The 13,328-nt window shown below is 46.4% G+C and overlaps 1 protein-coding gene across 3 annotated transcripts in view; it reads right to left on the bottom strand.

Annotated features, from left to right (window-relative positions):
* Nucleotides 1-7,708, bottom strand: part of Cemip2 (cell migration inducing hyaluronidase 2) — a 78,087-nt gene extending 70,379 nt beyond the window's left edge. Inside the window, exons 1-2 of one of the 3 annotated variants that reach the window (XM_050158449.1) lie at nt 6,467-6,926; nt 5,002-5,063 (exon numbers count right to left, since the gene is read on the bottom strand). The gene's annotated coding sequence lies outside the window, so the exon portion shown is untranslated. Of the gene's footprint in view, nt 1-5,001; nt 5,064-6,466; nt 6,927-7,647 lie in introns of those variants that run through there. The other 2 variants (XM_050158454.1, XM_050158445.1) reach the window with 2 other exon arrangements.
* Nucleotides 7,709-13,328: the final 5,620 nt, after the last annotated feature.

Genomic DNA, 13,328 nt, shown 5'->3' with positions numbered 1-13,328 from the left:
TAATTCAAAGAAGGAAAGAAGATCTCAAAACAAAAATTTCCCCTGAAATTGAGGACCTTACAGTAAGAAGGAGCGAACCCTCCCGCTGTGAGGCACAGACAATAGGAACCTGCCGAAGGCAGATGCTAGCCAGTCAGCTTTTACTGACCCTTCTGTTTCATTCTTCCTACCTTCCAAAGCCCGCTGTCTGCCAGCCTTTCTACAGAGTGAGAGCTGTCCCCATTCACAAACCCCAAATAAAAGCCAAGCAGATCCACTACTGTTATTGTGTGGTTCCTACTTCTGACAGATCTCAAAGGTTCCCGATCTGAAGAATCAGACAAAGGGGGAAGAGTCATTTGCATCGAGGCCCTTTGCTGTTTCTGTTTATCCCATTACTCTTCTTCAGATTCCCTCCCTCTCCCCATTCATCCTCTTAAAAAGCCCCTTCCACCCCGTTCCAAGGCTCCTTAGGTCAGTCTCCCCCTTCACCCTTGTTCCCCATTGGCTAGAAAGACACAGAGAGGCTTCCAACCTGCTGACAGTGACAGATGGCTGTGCAGAGGCCCACAATGGAGGCTCCCACACATCATCTCCTTGCAGCAGACCTTCCAAGGAAAAACCCAAAGCTGGGGTCTGACCTGAAGGAGGCCGATTTAATTAATACAGCAAAGGGCAGGGCTGCCAGTGGCCTGCATTGGCTGGCTGCATTCTCTGCAGACTGCTAGGGACAACCCTTTAAAATGCTGCCCAATAAGACAGCGCCAGCAGAAAGTTGTGTCAGTAGAGCTGAAAGGTAGGGGGAAAGGCCAAAAGAAGAGGTGTGCTTGACTAATCCGTGCAGATGAACGCGCAGATGAATCAAAAGGTCATCATCTAGTGACACACTAACACTGAAATGTTAGGACTCACAGAATAAAGACTATGTTCTGGCCTGTTTTGCAAACCAAAGACGATTATCAAAGATGTCCAAAATGAAAAGACCCAGGCTACTCAATCATGGGACTGTAACCCAAGTATATTACCGTCTTTCACCCCAAAAAGAAGCTTTCTAATCAGAGAACACAAGAACAAATTCTAGTTTGTTTGTGTTTGGTTTTCGAGACAGGGATTCTCTACGTAGCTTGGCTGTCCTGGAAGTCTCTTGAAGTCTTTGGATCCTGAAGGCAATGACATCACCTCAGGTGAGTTCCAAGCCAGACTACAAGTCATGCTCGATCTTCTCCCAGAGCATGTGAAACCTCAGCCAAGCAATGTGGGCATATTCCACCTTGTCAGCAATTGCCCTGGTGTTCTCCAAGACTATACATGCCTGGTACTGCAGTTGCTCCTCCCATGACCAAGATGGTGGCCAGACTTTGTGCAGCTAAACAAGGGAGAGATGAAAAATCTAAGAAGCATGGCCTGCTTAGGTGTCCCAGATTCAATAACAACAGCAACAAAAACGAAAAAGACTAGAAGGTTCCTGGTCAAGATAAGACAATGTGGTAACTGGGCAACTTGGAAAAGTTAGTTACTGGCTGACCTTGGTGAAAATGGCTGAAGGTCAGGCTGTTGCTACTAGTCAGCAGCCGCCCCTAGTAAGTGATAGGATGCCATAAACCTTGCAGAAAAGGCTTCCCATCCCCTTCCCTTTCAAGAAACTAGTTCCTCGCTGCTAAGAGCCTTTATTTCTATTTGATCATGCCGTCCGGTGCCTGGGAGTGGTCATGAGCACATTCCCATTGGGCAATTAAAGCCACAACTTTCACTTCACAAGTATAACCTTTTAAGCTTCATGTGGGGGCTTCATAGTCAGTCAACAAAGTTGGTTTTATTGTAGTGGCCTTTTCAAAAAAAAAAAAAGACGCCCACAGTGAATTTTTCTCACTTATACTGAAATGGGATCTAGGCATTATTTTTTTTTCTGCTACTGACTCACACTTGCCAAACTATTCATTCTTTAGGAAAGAATATTGGAACCAATAGTCAAAACCATTATAGTGCTGAAGGCTTCCAGGCTCCAAAAGGAAAAGCCGATAACTACGGGAAAGCTTCCAAATCAGTAACTGGTTCACTCAAGAGACTCAGTTCCCAGACGTGACCAAAAGGACACCTAGTTTGTAGTGCAGTGGAAACTATTCCTTTCTTAGTGGCTTAATAAGAATCGTCTTAAACTGCAATTCTCCAAGAGCATTTCTACACAGTGCTAAAACTACTGCAATGCACTGAAGACCACCATCTCTCCTCTGCAACTTGTAAGATTCTCATCCATGTGGCAGTGACCAAGCAGGAGACAGATGTAGAATTCAAGGTCATCCTTCCTCGTGTGACAAGTTCAAGGCCAGCCTGAGCTACACTTGAGATACTACCTCAAACAAGCAAACAATACCGAAAGTTCTTATTAAATACAACTTTACTTTTGCTTACTGTTCAAACAAAGAAACAGTCTTGGTGCGCCTCATGTAAAAAGGTCACCATTTTCCGCCTTGAAAAGAGAAATCTGTCTACAGAGGGAATTTCAAAACAGATTCGTCTCATAGATTAAAGGACTAATTTGTAAGGAGACAGTAATTACAGTTTCTGGGTGAGTCTGTTTCACTTTTTAAAGAAACATTTTACTAAAGACCCCATGCCTCCTTTATCTATCTGATGCCATATTCCTTACCTACTGTAAAAATGCAATATTTGCTGGTTCTTGACAAACAGTATTAAAGGCTCTCAAAATGAGCAAGAGGAAACACACAAATACACACACTATCCCTAGCATGCTTTTATCCTGTGAGTCAAAAAAAAAAAAAAAAAAAAAAAGTCTGAATGTTTCCAGGAACTTGCTTCCTAGGAAAAAAAAAAAAAGCGCACTTCTACAATATTACAAATTTGCATCCTGTTTACAGAAAATGCAAGTAAAGCTAACATTTCGACACCGAGTTCCTTATTTATCAAATAACACTGTACTACATGGATAAATAAGAGATGAAAAGACATGAATCTACCTTTTAAATTAAGTAGAATGGGTTTCTAAGCCCGAGTGAAAACTACTTAAACACTAAAATAACTAATTGCCAACAAAGGCAAAATGAACTAAAAGAATAACTAGGCGAGGTGGGGAAAATTACCGTCTGGAAATAAGAACAAAGGGGTTCTTGTCCCTGCTCAGCCATCAATTTACTACATGACCTTACCTAATTAGTGAGCCTCTCGGGTCTCCACTTCCTTGCTTTATCATTAGTTTTAAGACCCCTGGAACCACAGGCCGGGATTCAGCAAGTACAGCAGGGTCTGTAGCCCTGACTCCCCTTCACGTCACCCAAAAGAGCCACACTAAGCTCTAAATATCTGAGTCTGGGTTTCCATCAAAAGCAATTTACAAAATGTCAGCTGACCCATCTCCAGAGGAGAACTCAAGCCAGTAGCACCCACAGTTTCACGTTTCACCCCGACAACAGCAGCTGTTAGGAGAGCACTTAACAGTCTGGTGGAAAATGATACCTCTTTACAGATGGAGAAAATAAGAGTGATTTTCATAGTCTCAGAAACACAGCTGCCCCACCCCCACCCTAGTCATATGTTGACCTTGTTGAGACAGTGGCTTAGAGAGAGCTGTCTTGGGAGACAAACTCAGACAGGCCCTCTTGAGTGATGCCCTGGACCAGACAGCCCCTCCCTCTCATCAATGCTCACAAGCCAAAGCCAGCAAATTTTTTCGGTGAGTGGGAGGGGCAGACGCCTTGGCAGTGGAGGTACATCACAGGACAGCAGCCAGGCACGAACACCTGCTTCCATTCTGGAAAGAGTCAATAAATAGAAACCTTCGGCCGAGGCCAGTTTCATTAAGCCATAATTTTCACTTATTTGTAGCTTGTTTAAAACTACAGAATAAAGTACCATTGGATTGGCAGTGTTAATTCAGTAATTTGAATACCAACTGCAAATTTAATTGACTCCATTATACTCAACAGGCATTTTAAAACTTATCTCATAGATGAAGAAATTTAGGGATTTGCCCAGTGGTAAATTGTTACCAACTGCCAAAGTCTTCTTTCAAAGCAAACCTTGCCTGACTTCCCACCTTCAATTTTGCTGGGTGTAATGACAAGCCAGTAACCCCAGGGCAGTCATGGTGACTGAGCAATGAGAAGCCAGTCTAGGCTATAGGGAGACCCTGTTTCAAAACCACAGACAAAGGTGGCACTTCTTAAGCCAATTTTCAGTCCCTAGTATTTTGTCTGACTTAACAAATAGTTTCAGAAACTGTTCTACTGCCCAGCCTCCAGGAGGCACTTCCATTGTCCCCCGAAAGCTTAGGCACAGTGGGTCCCCACTCAACGCTGGGGAGATCTTAGTGTTCTTGGCCCCCAGTTACTCTCATTTCTTCGGCTTCAGTCTTACTCATCTTCAATGGAAAGCACACAGGAATCTCCTGCCCCTGGCTTCCCCATCTGCAGCCAGCCACTCCTTCCCTTCCCTCTCCCACTAACAGAAAGTGCCACAGAGCACGCTGAGAGTCCTTCCAGAATGTCTAGCCCTCGATGAGCGATTTGTAAGTATTCAGTTAATGGATCCGTGGCAGATGGGTAGAGTACCAAACTATTTCAGCGCACCTTATAATGTATAGACATTTAAAAATGTGGGTGTCAAACTATAAATTCAACAGTGATTTTGGTTTTCTCTCTCTGAAACGTGGCTCTGGCTCATCTCTCAATTTCAGAAGCTTGCCTGGAGGCGCACAACTAGTAAGTGGTATCCTTTCAATTTCATAATGGCCCACAAGCCCACTTAGCTTTGCGCCCATTTTCCTGGCAGGCTGTGAGGAGAGGCATGGCTGTGCCTTCTAGAGTGGACCTGAGGTGTTGCCACACTTCGCTTTTCTGCGATTCTAATGCTTCAGGAAATCCACTAGTGAGAGGTTAGATAAAGAAAGGAGACCTTCCTCAAGCAATTAGCCATGGGACCAGCATTGCACAGAACTTCACAGGAGCCCAACAAAGAATTTATATCCTCATGTCTTGTACACACAAACACGCAGATATACACACTCACCACACTTCTCAGAGAGAGAACAGGTGATGGATCAAATTCACTTCTAACCTTAATTCTCTGTCCTGTAAGGACAAAAAATAAGATAAACAGTAAGGGACAGACCGAATTTAAAGTCAGAAGACAAAGTTCCAGCCCCAACCCACCACCTGCTTTGACCACAGAGCACATCACGTAATTAAGGTGAGCTATTTCAAAGACAGGAGAAGGCACCATGGCAAGCTGTCCTGTATTTACCAAAAGAACAGCATGCCGGGTGCAGATTCTGCTTTCCCCAGAAATACAAACTTAAAAGAATCCTTCGATAGATAACGAGGAGCACACCAGGTTAGGACTCCCAGACCAGTGCTGAAGGCTCCAGCTTCCTTAATCTCTAAGGGTATGTTTAATTTATATGTATGTGAATTTAGAAACCTGTTCCGGCATATATACCTGGTTACAGTGGTTACAGGCCTCCCTCAGCTCGGATGGAACCTCTCTCCCACCTCCTCTTTTTCTTTCTTTTTTTTTTTTTACTGGTAAGAGCTCTCAAGACATCCGCCCACCTTCAACATGTTCGACCAGGCAGCACCACACTTCATCACTGGCACAGGGGAGTCCAAATCAGTGAGCGGAGCCCAGTGCAAGTTCTTATATATTAGGCACTCTCTTTAACCCCAACTGCTGATGGAAGAAGACAGATATCAAAGTCGGCTTCCCTAGCCTTAAGCGGAAGATTTAAGTGAAGTGTTTCCGCTCCAGAGAGAGAGGTCTGGAGACAAACACCAACCCTCACAGGCGAGTCAGGACCTTAGTTTTATTGCTGGGGGGGGGGGGGGGGATAGTAAGTGGTACTAAGTACAGCCCCTCAGGGCACTCACAGTGAGAGCCCGGTTCTTTGCCAGGACCTGCGGGGAAGTGTTGGGGGGGGGGGTGTCCTGTGCTAAAACTGGTTCCCAGCTTTAAAGATGCCCAGATTCTGAAACCTCGCTTTTCCACAAGGATCAGGGTCACACTAACGCGGGGGACTAGGAGACAAAGCTCCCCCACAAACTTTACAGAAGCGCGCGCGCTCGCGGACGCCGAGACTCCACAATGCACATTCCACCAATCTTTCACTGCAGTCCGCATCCCCCACGCAGCCTTTCCAGAAAGTTTAGTGCTGTTCACACCGACTTTAAAACAGCCATTGTTACCCTCTCCGGGAACTCAAAGTGAGCGAAAAAGGGATCACGCTCCGTTTCCCAAGGACCCTTTTTCGTGGAAGAAGGCTGAGTCTCCGGGTGCGTGCGGACAACCCCGGCGGGGAAGCGCCGGCGAAGGCGGACGCCGGGACCCACGGGGACGTTATGCTTCTCCGCAAAAAACGCCAGCGCAAGGACGGCCAGGCCTCCAGGATGCCAAGGTGCGCTAGCGGGGTCCGCGCCCTCCGGGCCCCGGGGACAGCCAAGGAGGCGGGGCTGGGGACCTGCGACCAGCAGAACCTTACCTTCCCCTCCCCCTCCAGGCGTCCGTCTACTCAGGTGTCTACGCGGTAGCCCGAGGAGCAGGAGAGGAGCTCCCGGTGTCCCCGCGTGCGGATCTCCTCTCCATGGCCAGGAACCCGGGACCCGCCGCCTTTTTGAAGCCAGCGGCAGTTGCAGCCTCCGCCGAAGGAGAAGCAGTGGCGACCGGGGAGTAACGCTCCTCCCTCCGCCTCCGCGGCCACCTCCTCCAGCCAGCCCGGCTTGGCGCTCAGGGATCCTTCCCTCCCGGAGGAAGAGGAGGGGAATCGCCGTCCAGCCGGCGCGAGCCCGTGCGGCCCTGAGACAATAGCGACAGGGCGCGTTCCCGAGCCGCGCAGGTCCCCGGTCGGCGGGCGAAGCGGCTCGCTAGGGTCCCCCTCGGCCGCCACCGGCCACACAAGCGCCGGCTCCGCTGGGCCGAGAGTGCTGCGGATTGGGCAGGGGGCCGGGAGTTTAGGGAGGCGGGCGTAGAGGCGGGGCCTGAGGTGGTAGGTGGGGCTTTGTGGGCGGGATGGAGCCTGCGGAGGCTCCTCCCACCTCAAGCGACACACGAAGGTTCAGCGCCTCCCGCTGCCTCCAGCGGGAAGAGCTCTGCAGGCACTGCCGGTGTCCGGGGCTACCAAGCAGCGCCCTGGGCTAGACTGCAGACGACTACCTGGGCATTCGCGGAAACCGGCTGGGCTGAACCTGAGTCTGCGCTCCTCAGTAGGCTGAACCTTAGCTGTGCCTGAATCGGTTCCCCGTCGTCTCCTGCTGACCTGAATCTGCGGCCTCATCACCTGCAGAAATCTGACCACGCTACTTGGCAGCCATTACCTCCAGAGTTAAGCCGGATCCTCTGCCCTCATCACCCCTAGCTGAGTCCAATACTGCTTCTCTGTCACCTCTTGACATGGCCGATGTGAGCCTACAGTCCCCATCACTCGAAATTGAACCTGCATTTTCTCCTGTCTGGCCACGCTGCTGAACCCCCATCACCAACAGCCTCCCAGCCCCCTGGGTCGATCTCTATTCTCTTCACCCAATACCTCAGTTAGGTATGATCTTTGATCGCTCCCGCAATAGAGCTGACTCGGCACCGCATTGTTCCCCAGGAAGACCCCGCAAATTCCCCCACAGCCCAAACTTTCTGTGCCTCAAGTCACCGCACCTCGACTGCCCCCACCTGGCCAGCGAGGATCTGGGTTCGTAGCCCTCCCCGCAGAGGCAGCGTGCTCTTGACTTCAGACGGTTCAGTAGAGAGACTGGAGCAGCCCCAGCATTTCGCGTAAGAGCCAGAATAAATATACCTAGGTCTGGCCACGCCTTCTACTCGCGCTGTTCTGGAGTGGCTGAAACTTGCAGGGGGCGGGGATGAAACGCTGAAAGCCACTCCTCAGCACACTCTACCACAAAATACACTGGCCTGGTTGGTGGCTTAGGTAGCCCTAACATCACCTGGTCCCCTGGCGGAAGTTACTCTTGCAGAGGAAAAGCCTTGCCTGCAGCAAAGGGTGCGACCTGGCTTGATCCATTTTGACCCACGAGGTCCAGAGCTAATGACAGCTGCAAGATTGCCAAATCGGGACAGTCATCATCCTCTATTTAATTCAGAGTTGCAAGTGTTCCCCTGGGGAACTGTTTCAATGAATACTGTAAGACAGGATTGCCCATTTTTCAGTCTTGCTTTCTTTGTTTGCTTTCTCCACCCTTCTAGTAAAAAGTCAACCTTGTAACCATGACACACTAGCAGGCAGGAAGGGGAATTCCCTGTTTCCGAGGTTTGGTTCAGGACTTTGTAGAGCTGAATCAGTGTTTCCAGACTGGGGCCGATAAGAATCTTCTGCGATCTTGGGAAACTTGGATTCCCCTACCAAAGCTCTATGGACAGAGTCAAAGGAGTTTGCAAAATGCAAATTTTGGAACCACTTCTAGAACACATCCACAATTAACTAAAAACCTTGGGGAAAAAATGCAGCTTTCCAAGAAGCAGCTCCACCTACTTCTGAGACATTGCCGAATTCTTACCCATCTGTTATCTCCAGCCCCAGTCCCTTCTGGGGAGAGAAAAAGGACAACTTAAAATAATTGCACAGATGATTTTCTTTGCACAAACTGCAGAGGAAGAAGGACATTTTCAGTGGCCTCAAAGAGAGACATTCAGAATTTGAGAGCCCCTGGAGGGGGGGGGGGTGCTGCTGAGATATGACTCCGTGGTTAAAAGCACTTTCTTCACTTCCAGAGGACCCAGGTTCAATTCCAGCAACCTACAGGCCAGCTTACAACTGTCTCTAACTCCAGTTCCAGGGGATCCAATGCCCTCTCCTGGCTCAGACTTCAGATATGTTATACAAATCCTCCCAAAAGTTATTACACCAGTTTTGGAAAGGTAACGCTGAACCTAGAATGTTTAAATAGTGTGTGCAAGAGTGTTTTAGAATTAAGTGGGCCAACTCCTCCATAACTAAGAATAATCATCACAGATTCTATAAACCATTTTACTAGTGGTTTAGATTGTAAAACGCTTTCCACTCTCTGTATTTATTGGTAAACCAAGGGACATGCATGCCGAGAGTTGGGGAGACAGGAATTCTATGTCTCTTTTCTGCCCAGTTTTCTTGTGAAACTAAAACTAAACTTCCAAACTGAAGTCCATTAACAGTGAGCAGCTGGACATATTTTTCATAGACTACTTTTGAAAATTTTATAAATATTGTTTTGGATATTCATCTGGAACATGAAAAATCAAAAGAAACTGCTAAGAAAGGAAGAACAAGGGACTCAGAGTGAGAGCCACAGACTCCCCATCAGTAAAAATGCAGTGGGTCCTAGGGAATCAGGCTCTGAGGAAGAGTGTGGCCGGATGTTCTTAAGGCCTGTTCACCACGTGGCCTCTGTAAGTGGAAGGGCTGAGAAGCAGGTGACAGGAGAGGGGACACTGTGTGGCAGTGTGCTCTCAAAGCCCGCCACCAACCCCACTGGAGGTTTTTGGGAAAGCATGGCCCAGTAGAATGACTGGATCTAAATGGCAAGGTGTTTGGATACTCTCTGGAGCAACCGTCAAACATAGTCCATCCTGGGAACATCACCCACTTACTTGGTGCTTGTTGTCCTCACCAGTATGTTCAAAAGCATCAAGGAGAAAGGGGTGCTCAGAGGATGGCCCTCCACCCCGACTCTGGTCGTGACGCTGTCTTCACCGTCTTGAGGCAGGATAACTCATTGAGAGTTAAGATCCTTTAGTCAGATTGCCTGGGTTCGAACCCAGGTCCACAGCTCACTACTCTACCTCTGATCAAGATGCCCAACCTCTCTGGGTGGAGTATTTGCATTTTAGAAGCCGCATAGTAATGGTAGCTGGCTGGCAGAGTCATTGTAAGAATTAACTACAGAAATGCTGTACGCAGCTTAATACGCAACTTGTAAGTTCCCATCAATTTGTGCTGCTAGTATCTCTTATCATCTCTTCTAGGCTAAATTGGAGTTTTAAATCATATTACCTTCACCGTGACTTTTTTAAGGGGGCATAGGAAACTGGCTGCTCTTGGAACCCAGACCATACCTGAAGGTCATAGATAAATAAAAAAAAACACTACCCTCTGCTGCCTGACAGGTGGATGGAAATGGAGGTACGCTTGGAAAAAGAGGGAGTACCTCATGCTGAGACAGTGAGCGTTTTTGCAGCTTCCAGCTTTAAACCTTTTGATGAGAGAACATCCCTTGACTTTCATCTGCTCTCCATGTGGCAGTTTTCCTCCAGACTGGTAGAACCTAGTTCCTGTCCCTTCAGTCTTTCACCCTGTGAGTGTCAGAAGGGTCCTTTGAGGGTTGTATAGACCTGGTCATACTTGTTCCTGTTAGCACCGGCGAGTGCATGGGGATGGAAATGATTCATGAAAAAGGTATTGATTTCCCATCCACCCCTTAATTAAGTTGTAGAAGCAGCCCCGCCCCCATCCTCTGGGTGCGGATGACATTACAGAATGTCAGTGTGACCTTTCTCCACCTTAGCCCAACTCCGTGTCTACAAACCATCTTTTTTTTTATTATTTATTTTCCCATGTCCAGCCAACTACATTCTCACACTTTATTGATCCTAATGAAGGCTGCGTGCTTCCTGTTGAGCTTGCTGGCCATTCGCCTCTACCTGTGATGTAAGCAATCCTGGTGTACTTAAAACTCCTGAGTTCCTTATATATATTTTTTTTCACAAAAAGAAAAAACATGTATGTACTCTACTTCAAACCTCTAAATTCTATTTGATTGAAAGGAATTAAATCTCTTTTATCATTCAAAAAAAAAAAAACCAACCCAAGATGTTCTTCTCTGAGAAAAAAGGTAACCTCATACAACATCTAAAAAGATTTGACACAAAGTATTTTGTTGTGGTGGTGGTAGGTATACCTGCGTGCTATATCAAACGTATCTGGGTGTGTGCACGCATGCGCATATGGAGCCCAGAAGTGAATACTGAGTGCCTTTCTCTATCACTCTCCACTGGTGTTTTTACACAGGACCTTTCACTGAACCTGGAGCTCACTGAGTGGGTAGCTGAGCTGCCGAGCAAGCCCCTGGGATCCCCATGTCTCTGCCCCCCAGCACTGCTGTGACAGCCACACAACCACACCTGGCCATTTACATGAGAGTTGGGAGCTGAAGTCAGGTTCTCGTTCTGTGCACCAAGCACTTGACCCTACCATGAATCATCTCTCCAACCCCTAAAAAAACCCTTTGTAAGTGACATATTTTCCGAATTTTCTTTTCTTTTTTCTAGTATTTTCGTTTCATGACTTACATAGCCTCTTTTACATATGTGGTATTCCTTGCTGCTGGCACTCAGAGCTAAGTATCTGAGAAGGGCATCTCTCGCTGAGTCTCTTCTCACAGTTGAGGACTGCCCCTGGAAATAGTTATGAGTTGCTTCAGGTCACCCAACCTGAATGAAGTTGCTTCTGGAGCTTAATCTGGATTAAGATTTTTCAGCATATGTGCCTAAAATACCTTCAGCTTCACTATTTCTGTGTTGTATATACTTCGAGACATCTGTAAAGAGAACAAAGACACAAGAACTGGAGCATCTCTTCAATATGCTTATGTACACAGTATACTGAGAGATTTCTAATAAAATGATGGATTCATATAAGAATAGAGTGTACTTGTTTCACACACACACACACACACACACACACACACGGCACAAGTGTGGCCCACAAAGGGTCATGTGTTAGTAGCTAGCTGCCCAAGGTGACGATGGGAGAGGTGATGGACCCCATAAAGAGATGAAGCTGAGTGGAGGATCTAGATTAGGTTGGGGAATTAATGCGGTTCTCTCCTGTCCAGATTCTAAGGTTACCTCCTCAAGGGAATGGGTTGTTACAAACTTTAGAGAGTGAGACTAGGGCCTCTGAGTCGGCAGTTTCCTCCTCCACCAAGCCCTTCATCAGCTTCCAAAGCTGTGACCTCCCTCCCTTCTTTAGAAGCTGCCCATGTGTTTGGTCATAGCAACCCAAAATGGAGTAGCCCAGCACATAAATGTCAGCTTGGAATAATACCAATATCCTGAATCACATGTTGGCGCCTGGATTTTATTTCTTCCTTCCTTCCAGTCACCCAGCGAAGTATAAATCCACTGTCTTGAAAGCTTGGGAACCTTGTGTTCTCTCCGAACAGGAGACTTAGCAGGGAAATGTGTGATTTCCAGTAATGTGTCACTATTAAAATTACCCCAAATTTGTATTATACAAAATGCTCCATATTCCCCAAGTTATTACTGAAAACCAATTTAAATACCAAGGTCATAATAGAGTCCCTCAGCATCCCCAGACCACTGGATGGGAAAAGAGTTCTCTAGGAATTGCAAGCTCACCATGAATTGGAAAATCATAATTAACAATTTTTTAAGTTACCATTACAGTTAGATTTCACAGTTTTTAAATTATTTTTCTACATTTCAATATGAAAAAAAAATGAGTACAAAACTATTTTGAAAGACACTGGCCTACTATATGTGGTAACTCCTTACCCAAGGTCCACATGTATCAAACCATCACACATATACTTTCAAGATATTATTTATTTATTTATTTATTTTAGTTTTTCAAGACAGGATTTTTCTGTGAAACAGTCCTGGCTGTCCTAGAACTCATTCTGTAGACCAGGTTGGCCTCAAACTGACAGAAATCTGCCTATCTCTGCCTCCCAGGTGCTGGGATTAAAAGCATATAACACCACCACCATCTAGCTTTAATATACACTATTTTTATGTGTCTATTATGCCTCAATAAATCTAAACACAAATTACTTAATATTCACAAACAAAACTGTCAAAAGTTCCCTATTAAAACAAAAAGAAGAAAGGAAGGAAGGAAGGAAGGAAGGAAGAAAGAAAGGAATAAAATGCCATTCATGACAAAAGTAGAAAATCTGATTTATATTTGGATATAAAAATTTGCTACATGCAGCCGGGCATGGTGGCACATGCCTTTAATTCTTGCACTCATGAGGCAGAGGCAGGAAGATCTCTGAATTCAAAGCCAGCTTGGTCTACAGAGTGAGTTCCAGGACGGCCAGAGCTAGAGAGAATCCCTGTCTTGGTGGGGGAGCTACATAATTAATCTAAGGCATGGTCAGAAAACCACTGTTAAAATGTATAAGTTGCTTTATAGTGAGGAAAATTTTCTAAACTTTTGTACTGCTGCATTGCTACATCTTTTATAGGTAAGCTACATTCTGCCCAGAACATCCAGAGAGGGCTCAGTTATTTCACAATCATTTGCTGTTTATCCCTTGCTAAACACTAATGGATTTCAGAAGAAGATAAATGGGACCACAAAGTCCCCACATTTTTATAGAGGTTTGTGATAGTTA

Source organism: Alexandromys fortis, unplaced genomic scaffold, assembly GCF_014885135.2.
Source record: "Alexandromys fortis isolate MF-2015 unplaced genomic scaffold, M_Fortis_MF-2015_v1.1 scaffold_10, whole genome shotgun sequence".
Taxonomy (NCBI): Eukaryota; Metazoa; Chordata; class Mammalia; order Rodentia; family Cricetidae; genus Alexandromys; species Alexandromys fortis.
This window is presented reverse-complemented; position numbering and strand designations above follow the sequence as displayed.